This window comes from Echinops telfairi, unplaced genomic scaffold, assembly GCF_000313985.2.
Source record: "Echinops telfairi isolate 266 unplaced genomic scaffold, ASM31398v2 ScPeMD7_18;HRSCAF=68, whole genome shotgun sequence".
Taxonomy (NCBI): domain Eukaryota; kingdom Metazoa; phylum Chordata; class Mammalia; order Afrosoricida; family Tenrecidae; genus Echinops; species Echinops telfairi.
The window spans coordinates 7,983,555-7,995,456 of record NW_022103915.1 but is presented as its reverse complement, the minus strand read 5'-3'; positions in this window follow the sequence as shown (position 1 = coordinate 7,995,456).

Sequence of the window (11,902 nt, the reverse complement as noted above, 5' to 3'; positions counted from 1 at the left end):
TGGGGAGAGTAGCAGGCTCAGGGCCCTGTGGTTCAGCCCAGGGGGCTGCGGCAGAGGAGGGGCTTGAAATGTGATTTCTGCTTGTACACACCAACCCAGGAGTACAAGACGAACTCCCCGGGCTGTGGCCATCCACCTGCCAACTAAACAAACCTCTGGCCACAGGGAGCAGATGGGAGGGTGGGGGGTGGGGGTGGTCCAGATCCCATGATCCATAAAGAAAGTGGGAGAACATTAACTGGAGGACAGGAGGTGGGGTGCTGCTGCTGCTGCTGCATCAGAAAGAAAAAACGCAGGCAGTGCAGTGAAAAGGAAAGCAGCCCAAGTCCCCATCACGATCAAGGTTGGGGGCCCTTGCGCGGGTCTGACAGTGACCTGATGTAGAACAGAAGAAGACATGGCCCAGCCTGGCACCTTCCTCACCATCACTGCTGTCGGTGAATACTATCGATACTGACGACGGCTGGCTAGAGCGCTATAAACTCTCATGCAGATGCGATGCGGCCACTGAACACGGGAGCAGAGCCCCTAGCACCTCCTTGGAAGGCAGCTCATGCCCGAGTCCAACGTGAGCCCGGCTTCCCCACCTCACCTCCAAGCTCTCGGGAACCCCATCCCTCCCACAGATGCCCCAACATAGCTTCCCAGTCTTCCCGGGGGCACCATAGAGTGGCCTGCCTGCCAAGCAACTAGCGCAAGCCACCGACGGACGTATCTGGAGCAGCTGCAGAAACTCTATTAAGGATAACAACATGGGTAAGTGGATCTCACACTCTTTAAGGTTAAATACACACAGGGGTGAGATTAACAACACAATAGAACTCAACAATGAAGTGGCTCCACAAACCCCCCAAGGCCAGAGAGAAACCCTGTGGGCAGCACTTTGATGCAGCTCAATGGATTTCAAGTCCTGAGTTTCATATTAAAAACCCACGCACATTTCACATGTAACGCATAACCCACCTGCAAACACCCCTTCAACCCTGGTCCCTCTCAGCTTGTGAAAACAGGAAGTCTGAACAAAAACATTCTAGGACTCCCACTGTCAAAACCAGGTTTCCCCCAGGCCCACTCTGAACAGGGCACACCCTCCACTCCAGCATGGGATCACAGCCCCGCCTCCCTCTCCCACTCTCCTGGACCACTGTCCCCCAACGCACGTGGAAGAGATAGGTGCCCGAAGCCCTGCTCCACCCCACCCCATCATTCAATCTATTTTGGAGCAAAACTCTCCAAGGAGAGACAGACAAACAGACAGACATACACATACACCACCCCACCACCACTATCCTTCCCTGAAAATATTAATCCGGCTTCCACCCACCTGCCAACCAGAGCATACTTACTCTTGCCAAAGGCCCCAAGCCCCTCCAATGGTCAGTCCTCAGTCCTGTCTGGCACCCAAGCAGTGCCCAACACAGCTCATCACAGCACCCAAACACTGACCACCTTCTCTGGGCTTCCAGCCATGGTCTCGGGGTCCCCTGGCTGGCTTCTCTTCCTCAGGACTCCATCTGTATCCATACTTGCTCTCAGCCAGTCACATAGCTTTTCGGAACTCTCCCCGCTCTGCTCCCGAGATACCCAGAGGTGAACATCCAATTTCCGGCTCAACATCTATAAGTGCATATCCAAAAGGCATCTCGAACTCAAGAGGCTCCAACACGAAGAGGCGGTGCACCCTACTATGCCCCACAGCACGGCGCTCCCACCCACCTTTAGCAATCCCAGGCTCAGTAAATGGCAGGTCATCAGGCCTCCCCTCCTCACACATACCACATCCAATTCATCACAAACACTGTCAGTTCCACCCTCAGAACATATCCCCAACCCCAGCTCTTCTCACCAAGGTTAAGCCAGCTCGGCCTCCTTGCTGCTCTTTAAACATGCCAGACATATTCCCACTTTAAGGTCTTTGAACTTCTTGATCGCTCTGCCTAAAACATTCTTCGCCCAAATCTGCACCTGGCTCCCTCCATCACTGCTCAGTCCCTACTTAACCATTTATTACCTGCTCGACAAAGCCCTACCTGACAACTCTACCGGACTCATTCTCCCTTCACAGTCTCTCGTGACTTCTACTTTCTTAGCATCTCTCTTTATTTGCTATTAAGAGTCCTGGTGGCATAGTGGTTACAAGTTGAGCTGTGACCCACAAGGTCAGCAGTTCGAAACCACTAGCTGCTCCTCAGAAGTACGACAGGGCTTTCTACTCCCATAAAGAGTTATAGTCTGGGAAACCCACAGGGGCAGTTCTAACCTGGCCTACAGGGTCACTATGAGTCAGCAATGGACTTGTTGGCAGTGAGTTTGGTTTGGGCTATTAGGGATGACAGTATGTGGTATATTCATTGATTTGTTGACTTCTCTTCCCTTAGAACATAAACTCCAAGAGAGCAGACATGTACCTTTCACCACTGTCTTTCCAACTGAACTCGGAGGCTCAATCAATGTCTGTTAGTGACTCTGCACTCATTCCCCACTCTGTAACACAGACGCTAGTCTTTATGCCCTGGCCTTAGAAACTGAGCTAACACGTTCCCCAAGTCCTCCTTTGTGAACTCTGCCCTGGCAGCAGTCACAGCTGTGCACAAAGGCCTGGTAGCAAGGTCACCCGAGGCAGCACTGGTAAAACAGAGAAAATTGGAAACAACCTCAGTGTCCAACAACAGAGAAGGAGCTGGAAAATCTCAGGCAAAATCAGCAATCATGTAACCAGTCATGTAATGCAGCGGTTCTCAACCTGTGGGTCGCGACCCCTTTGGGAGTCAAATGACCCTTTCACAGGGGCCGCCTGATTCGTAACAGCAGCAAAATGACAGTTATGAAATAGCAACAAAAATAATTTTATGGTTGGGGGATCACCACCACATGAGGAACTGTATGAAAGGGTCGCAGCATTATGAAGGTTGAGAACCACTGACGTAACGGAATAGCATGCTACTCAAAACAGATCTATCCAACAGAGAGATGAGAGTCACAGAGGTGATTTCATTTTATTTTTTTTCCACAGAGGTGATTTTAAATCACCTGAAAGCCACCTTAAGAAAGTAAAAAATAGGTAAAATGTGTTTATATATACTACTTAGCCCACAGGGAGCCTGGGATGGTGTAGTGGTTATTCACTGGACTGCTAACTCCAAGGTTAGCAGTTCAAAACCACCAGCCCCTCCTTGGAAGACAAGGTGGGGCTTCCTACTCCCATAAAGAGTTACGGCTGCTCTCACTCCATCTCATTAAGGGTCTTCCTCTTTTACATCACCCTCCACTTTACCAAGCCCACTGCCCATCTTCAGGGACTGGTCTCTCCTGACAGCATGTCCAAGTTCATGAAAAGAAACTCAGAGGCAGTTCTTCCCTGGCCTGTAAGGTTGCTACAGGGCCACTATAGGGCTGCTGTGAATCAGCATCGACTCAACGGCCCTGAGTTTTGTTTGGTTTGGGTATTAGCCACTCTATGGCGGTCTCATCTCAAAAGGAAATCAATAAAAATATGAATAAGCAACTATCTTGCATTTTATCCTCCACACTAAGCACCAAGAGCTGGTGCAAGGTTATACTTTCAGTGTATTTTAACCTGGATTGGCCACCCGTGGCATTGTTTCAGACTATGGAAAAGAAAAAAAGTGTACCACAAGGGGGAATTCACGCTATATTGTACAAGAAACTGACAAACTGATGCTAAAATTCACAGGGAAGTACAAGACACTAGGCAAAAACAATCTTGAGAAAGAAGAACAAGTTTGGAGGGCTCACACTTCCTGATTTCAAAATTTAATACAGAGTTGCAATAATCCAAGAGCGTGTGCTGCGTAAGGGCAGGCATATAAATCAACACACTAGAACTGAGACCGCAAATAAGCCCTTACACTTATGGTGAGTTGGTTTTTTACAAGGATTCCAAGATAATTGGATGGGGGGAAAGAATTGTCTTTTCATCAAATGATGCATGCTAGCTCACTCTATATACAAAAATTAACTCAAATGCCGCCCCTGCTGTCGCTCATAGGTGCTGTCAGTCAGTTTTGGCTCAAAGCAACCCTATATACAACAGAAGGAAACACCACCCTGGCCTGCTCCAACCTGACGAGTGTTCTTATGTTTGAGGCCATTGTTGCAGCCCCGGTGTCAATCCATCTCATTAAGAGTCTTCCTCTTTGTCATTGACACTCCACTTTACCAACTCTGATGTCCTCCTTCGGGGACTGGTCTCAGGGAAAGCATGTCCAAAGTACATAAGACATCTCGACATCCTTGCTTCTAATGAGCATTCTGGCTGTGCTTCTGCCAAGACAGAGTTCTCTGTTCTTTTGGCAGTCCATGGTACTTTCGATATTCTTTTCCAACACCGTAGTTCAAATGCCTCGATACTTCTTTGGTCTTCCTTATTCAACGTTCAACTTTTACACACATAGGAGGCAACAGAAAACACCATGCTTGAGTCTGGTGCACCTTAGTCCTCAAAGTAACATCCCTGCTTTTCAGCAGCTGAGAGAGGAATCGTGGGGCAGATTTACCCAATGCAATGTGTCGTTGGATCTCTTGACTGCTGCTTCCATGAGCACTGACTGTGGATCCAAGTAAGACAAAATCTTTGACAACTTCGATCTTTTCTCCACTTGTCATGGTGTTTATCTACTGGTCCAGTCGTGAGGATTTTGGTTTTCTTAACATTGAATTGTCATCCACACTCAAGGCTGTCACCAGCAGGTATGTGCCGGGCTGCGAACCACAAGGTCAGCAGTTTGAAACTTTACACTGCTCCAGGGGAGAAAGACGGGGCTTCCTACTCCTGCAAAGAGTTCGTCTTGGAAGACCAGAGGGGCAGTTCTACTCTGTCCTATAGGGTCACCATAAGGAGCCCTGGTGGCATAGTAGTTAGGCTTTGGGCTGCAATCTCAAGGCCAACGTTGCCAGTTTAAAGTCACCAGCTGCTCGGCAGGAGAAGGACTACTCCTGTAAAGAATTGCAGTCTTGGAAACCCACAGGGGCAGTTCTATCCATCTTAACCCTGTAACGCCAGAATTTTTAATTTCAGGAAAGAATATTTTTTATTTTATTCTTTACTTTCATAGTCATCAACATATTAATTGTATTGATTGTTATGAAAACGTCACACTCGGCGTTACAGGGTTAAAAGATCACTGAGTCAGCACTGATCAACGGCAGTGAGTGGGTGGTATATGGTTGCTATGAGTTGGAACTGACTCAAAGCCAACTAGCTTTAACTCAAATGCAGCAAGAACTGAAGGGAAGCACTAAACCAGGGGTCCTCAAACTTTTTAAACAGGGGCCGGTTCACTGTCCCTCACACCCGTTGGAAGGCCAGACTATAGTTAAAAAAAAAAACTATAAACAAATTCCTATGCACACTGCACGTATCTTATTTTGAAGTAAAAAAACAAATAGGGCAAAAACACCCGGTGGGCCGGATCAATGTCCTCAGTGGGCTGCATGTGGCCCGCGGGCCACAGTTTGAGGAGGCCTGCGTTAAACTACAAAACTCTAAGAAGAAAACATAGGTGTACGAGGGGGTACCCCCCAAAAACCTAAAAAGTGCTCTGTTGGGTACAGCTTTCAGAGTACGCAGTTTCCCCCACTACGCAAGCATCGAGCAACAACTCAGCTGTGTTAGTGCACCCAGTGGCATCGCCTGGGAAGTTTCTCTCTAATCACAGTGAATTTTTTTATAAAAGCAGTTTCGCTTAAACCTCGTTTTTTGTGATGGCCAATTTATGGGAGCAGTGTGCAGCTGTGAAATGTTGTTTCCTGCTCAGGAAAGATGACGCAGAAACTGTTGTGAGGTTGAACACAGCCTAAAGACAACGCTATGGGAAAAACTCAAGTGTATGAATGGCTTTCTCATTTCAAAAAAGGTAAAATCTTGAATGATGACAAACATTGTTCTGAATGTCTGTCAACTCCCGAATGGACAAGTATGTCAACAAAACTCGTGCACTTGTGCTTGAAGACCTGCGACGGACTACTGAAGAGATGGGGAAGTTATCTGGACTATCTTAGAGTTCGGTTCAGAGATTTTTAACAGAAGATTTGGCAATGAGAAGGGTGAATTTTGTGAAATTTGCGCCTCGGATTCTAAGTGGAAACATGCCGTGCTTTGAAAGAACAGGTCCCAAGTGACCCAGATTTTTTCCCCCAAGGTCATTACTGGTGATGAGACATGGTGCTATTCTTACATTAATCAAGCCAGTGGAAGATGCCATCATCACCTTGCCCCCCAAAAGCTCCTCAAATGAAACCAAAGATCAAGACGATGCTCATTTGGTTTTTTGATGTGAGGGGGATAGTGCATTTGGAGTTTGTTTCACCAGGTCAGACTGTTAATCAAGCGTTCCTTTTAGAGGTTCTGAAAAGATTGCTTAACAGTGCATGACAAAAAAAGGCCTGATCTGTGGCAGATGGGGGACTGGTTTTGCCACTACAACAATGTACCTGCTCATGCAGCCATCTCCGTGTGCCAGTTTTTGGCAACAAAACAAAACAAAACAAAAACAATCATGCTTCTCTTGCCCTATGCACCTTACTCACCTGACCTCCCTCAGTGTGACTACTTTTTGTTTCCGCAAATGCAGAGGGATATGAAAGGACGGCGATTTGATGATGTAGAAGAGGTGAAGAAAAACATGAGGGAGGTACTGTCAGCCATCCAGTTGAGTTTAAAAAACGTTGTTTCCATGAATGAAACTGCAGATTTATATGACGTGTAATGGAGAGTACTTTGCAAGTGGTAAGGCTTTGTTTAAAAAAATTTAAATATATAGCTTTAGGGGGGGAAATCTGGGTTTTTGGGGGGTACCCCCATGTATATCTTCATGACCTTGGATTATATAAATGAGTTCTTAGATAGGAGTCAAAACCACAAGCAAAGAAAGAAAAACTGTTCATTGTCAAACGACACTGCCCGAGAGGTGAAAAGACAACTTGGAGAACAGGAGAAGGACCTGCAAGTAATGTCTCCTCAGATAAAGGGACTGTATCCAGAACTGACAGGCTCTCTTCTGGTTCTGAGTGAGTTCCATTCCTAACTCTTTCTTTGTGGCGGCGTAAAATTTCTTAATATGGCTCTTCTATCCACGTCTCTAACTCCCACCAAATGAAAACAGGGTGGCCTGTGCAAATAGGGTACACGTGTGTAACACTAGTAAACGGGATTGGTCAGTTGTGGCAGCCACCCCCCTGGTTGTAAGGATGAACTGCCTCTGAAGCAGGAAGAGAATGAAAGGCTAGAGCACACTGGAGAGCTATGTCTGAAGTGGCGGAGGCCCAAGATCATAGGCACCAAAGGCTGTAGCACAGAGACCTTGGTGTTGTTGTGTTGTTGTTAGGTGCCATCCAGTGGATTCTGCCCCATAGCAACCCTATGTATAACAGAACGAAACACTGGCCAGTCCTGAGTCCCTCTCACAATTGGTCGGTCTGAGCCTACTGTTGCAGCCACAGTGTCAATGCACCTCAGTAAGAGTCTTCCTCTTTGTCATTGCCCACAGAGACCAAGGGGCAGAGCAATGAATGCAGGCCAAAACTAGAGGGGAAGGCAAGGAGACCCTGAGACAGAGCAGAGGAGCAGTGCAGACACTAGGAGAGTGTGAAGCCAAGCGGTGGGCAGGCTTCCTGGCCCAAGGAGACAAAAGCCAAGAGATCACGTGGCCGAGAGGCTGAGGGCCCGAGCGTGAGGCCTGGCCGCTGCCTGAAGAGAGCCGCTGCTGTGGACCAGTGACTGCAGTTTACTGCCTTCCTGATTCTGACTTGTGGTAACTTGTTAACCTCCCTAATAAACCCTTTAACCATGAATGCTGTCGGAGAGCTCTGGGTGGCGTTGCGATGGGTGATGGAAGCCAGCAGAGGCGCAGACTGGTGTGGGAGGAACCGTGGGTGTCAGGATAGGTCAAGAAGGATGGAGGGAGGAGGCACGTCTGACCTCTGCTTGTGGCCATAGGGAAGCAGGGGGGATGGAATTCGGCCCCCACAGCATTTCCACAGTATTTAAGTAGAATTTGTGCCTAAGTCGTGCAGTTAAGCAGTTTATGTCTCATATCAGTCAAATGTTTTACCTTGGTATATAGCATTCAAGGGATCTTTAAAAAGTTTCCATGATTTCTAATTCCATTTTTTCCCCAAGAACTTTTTTAAGCCGCCTCTTATAGTGTACCTTTCTAAGCCTAAAACTATTTTAAAACACTTCCATATACACTAAAACATTTTTGACATAATAATCATGTTTTGAAAAGTAGTGCCCATTTAGTTCATGCACCTTGAATCTTTAATAGAGTAAGAAGGCTTTACGGGAGTGGTGTACAACTGTGGATTGTATAAGTGTGGGGGGTTTGTAACGTGAAAACGACCTGTATAAAGAACTCTGGCTGCTAGTTCGGAGAAAGCCAACACTGTCTATTCCTGTAGAGAGGGACCGACTTGTAAACCCACAGGGGCAGTTCTAGGCTGTCCTACTGGGTCGCTGTGAGCCGTCGTCTCCTCAGTGGCAGTGAGCGGGGGTGGTTAGTGTCGTTGGGTTGAATATAACTAGTGGAGACCTCATGTGTGCAGAGAAGCTGCTCCACAGGGTTTGCAAAGCTGTGACCTTCTCGAACAGCAGTTCTCAGCCTGTGGGTTGCGACCCCTTTTGGGGTCAGACGGCCCTTTCACAGGGGTCATCCAATTCATAACAGTAGCAAAATGACAATGATGGAGTAGCTACGAAAATAACCTTATGGATGTGGGTCACCACAACATGAGGAACTGTGTTAAAGGGTCGCAGCATTAGGAAGGTTGAGAACCATTATTCTAGAAGCAGACCACCTGGCTTGTCCTCTGAAGCATCTCTGGGTGGGCTTGAACTGACAGCCTTCAGCATGTGCATGACTACTGCACCACTGATAAAGGAACGGTATCAAGAATATGCAAGCCACTCAGTAATACGGGGCAAGTAATGCAGTTTTCAAATAGGCACAAGCTATAAATAGCTATCTCTCCAACAAAGATATGCAAATGATCAGTAAGCATGTAAAAAGATACTCAATGTCATTAGTCATTTGGGAAAGGGAAAGCAAAGCCACAATAAGACACCACTTCATACCTACTCGGATGACGGGAAAAAAAAGGCAAATAGCAAGTGTTGGGCAGCTCAAAACCCAAAACTCCCGGCCATCAAGCCGATGCTGTCTCACAGCGACTGGAAAGGACAGAGTGCGACTGCTCTCTGGGGTTTCTGAGGAAGCAAAAGCTCATCTTTCTCCCGCCGAGTGGCTGGTGGTTTGAACTGCTGACCTTGTGGCCCAATGAGTTACTTGCTCAGCCACCAAGGCTCCTTAAGCGTTAGGAGGTTGTGGAGAAATTGGAAGCCCTTATACCTTGCTGGTCAGAATATAAAATGCCCAACTTTGGAAAGCGGCTTGGCAGTTCCTTAAAATCTTAAGCACATTACCCAGCAGTTCTACTTGTAGGTACGTACACAAGAGAAATGAAAACATGTGTTCATATAAAATATGTATAAGGATGTTCATAACAACATTGTTCATAACAGCCACATGGTGTAAACAAACAAATGTCTACCACCTGGTGAATGAATACATAAATGGGGCAATAAGTGTACCATGGAATTATTGCGGACTGAACTGTGTCCCCCAGAATGATGTGTTAGCTTGGCTGGGCTATGATGCCAAGTGGTTTGGCGGTTGCGTACTGAGGTAAGCATGTCCCTGATATGGGCTGATGTGATGAGCCCACCAGCTCTAAGGGGTTTTCCCGAAGGTGGGACCCACATCACCCTGTCTTACAGGAGATGACAGGGAGAGTAAGCAGAGGTGGGGAAGAGAGGTGGGAGGGCAATACATCACATGCCCATCATGAGGGGCAGAAAGAAGCTCAGAGGGACAAGGACTTTCCTCCAGGGCTGACAGCCGGGGACAGCCTGCCCTAGAACTGGCACCTTGACCTTCTAGCCTCTTAACTGTGAGAAAATACATGTCTGTTCTTAAAGCTTCCCACTTGTATTTCTGTTACAGTGGCACTAGAGGACCACGTCCGGGAGATGGAACTTTATTCTGGAGGGAACAAAGGATTGATAACATGCTACACACGGATCGACTTTGAAAACATTATGCCAAGTGAAAAGAAGCCAGCCACAAAGGAGCATGTATTAGATGATTTCATTTATGTGATGTTTCCAGAACAAGGAACTCCATAGAGAGAGAATGTAGATTAATGGCCGCTGTCAGTCTGTCCTACTGTGGCGGCTTGTGTGTTGCTCTGATGCTGAAAACTATGCCACCGGTAATCCCATTGCCAGGAGGGTCCCCCTTGGTGGATAGACTTCAGCAGAGCTTCCAGGCTCAGACAGACTAGGCAGGAGGGCCAGGCAGCCCCCTCCTGGGAAACTAGCCACTAACCTGGGACAGGGTGCCAGAAGAGGAGCCCTCCAAGTAGAAGGCCCTAACTCAGGAAAGGTACAAGCGCCCGGTGCAGCGCTCGGCTGTCTTTCCTACCCGTTGCCATAAGTGGGGACCTACTCTAACTGTACTTAACAACCACCAGGAGGGAGAGTAAGGGATGACAAATGGGTTCAAAATATGCTAACATTTGATCGCTGCAAAACTGTGAATCTACTGCACACCTGAATTGAACACTGACACGGATAAATTTTCAGGCGAGTTATATTTCAATAAAGCTGTTAGTTAAAACGTCATAAAACAACATTATATGAAATCACCCTGGATTTACATAAAAGTGTAGATACATGTATTGCAAAGATGATTTAGAAGAGTGCACACAGTATAATGAGCTAGGTGGGCAGAAATCTAAGTGTCTGTTTTTTCCATCTTTTAGCTAATCTAATTAATTAAATTTTTTGCATGTTTTTTTTTTCCGGTAGCAGAATAAACATTGCTTTAACAAACACATTTTTACTCTTTTCTAAGAAAGAGTATTATTTGGGTATGTGGCCGCTTTTGTAGAAACAGGTAAGGATGACACCCTGCCCCAAAATTAACAGTGGTGAGACGATAAATAGTATTTCCTTTTTGCTTATGTCTGTTTTCTAAATATGTTACTGTTTGTTTGTTTATTGAAGGCACATGCATGCTTCCTCCTGGAGCTCTCGTGTCTGGTACAGGGCAGTGTGGCCCTGGGGAAGCACAGCAAGGGGGGCCGGTCCTGTAGATGACCGCCTCTAATGGGAAGCCCGCACATGCCTGCTCACATCCAGCTCGAGGGGGGCCTGAGCAATTCTCCGGGGTGCTGTCTAGCCACCCCTCTACACAGAGCGTCCTGGGGGGAGGGAATGTAGCACCACTGAGGGCCTGACTTGAGTCCTTGGACTGTGACAACTCTTAGGGGAGGGGCTGTAAGGAGGCACCAGGTGCAAAGGCACAGGCCCCCACCCACCCACCCATCCACCCCCCTGGGCTGCTCTCAACCCATCCACCCATCCACCCATCCACCCCTCCAACCATCCAGCCCCCCACTCACCCACCCATCCACCCCCCTGGGCTGCTCTCAGCTTCAGGGCTAACCCGCGACAGACGATTCTGCTGGAAGGGCAAGTGCTGTTTGGCCACGTTGGTCCACTGTAGCACCTTCTGACCAAGCTGAAAACCACCCGAAGGGGCTTTAATGAAGGCCTCTGCCACATTCACCCTCCATGACAAGGGTTCTGACCTCACCAGCAGAACAGTGGCCCCGGAGGATTCTTCAAACCATGTAATAGTACCACTTCACTAGTATTTTTAAAAAACTAATAACTGTCTGCAAGGACTATCTAGGGTCGCTATGAGTCAGAATTGACTCGATGGCGATGAGAGTTGACTATAAAGATCCAAGTGGGTGGGTGGGGGCACACATTTATGTTAATGGGGAAGAATGATTCAGATCAAGAGGGTGAGAGCAA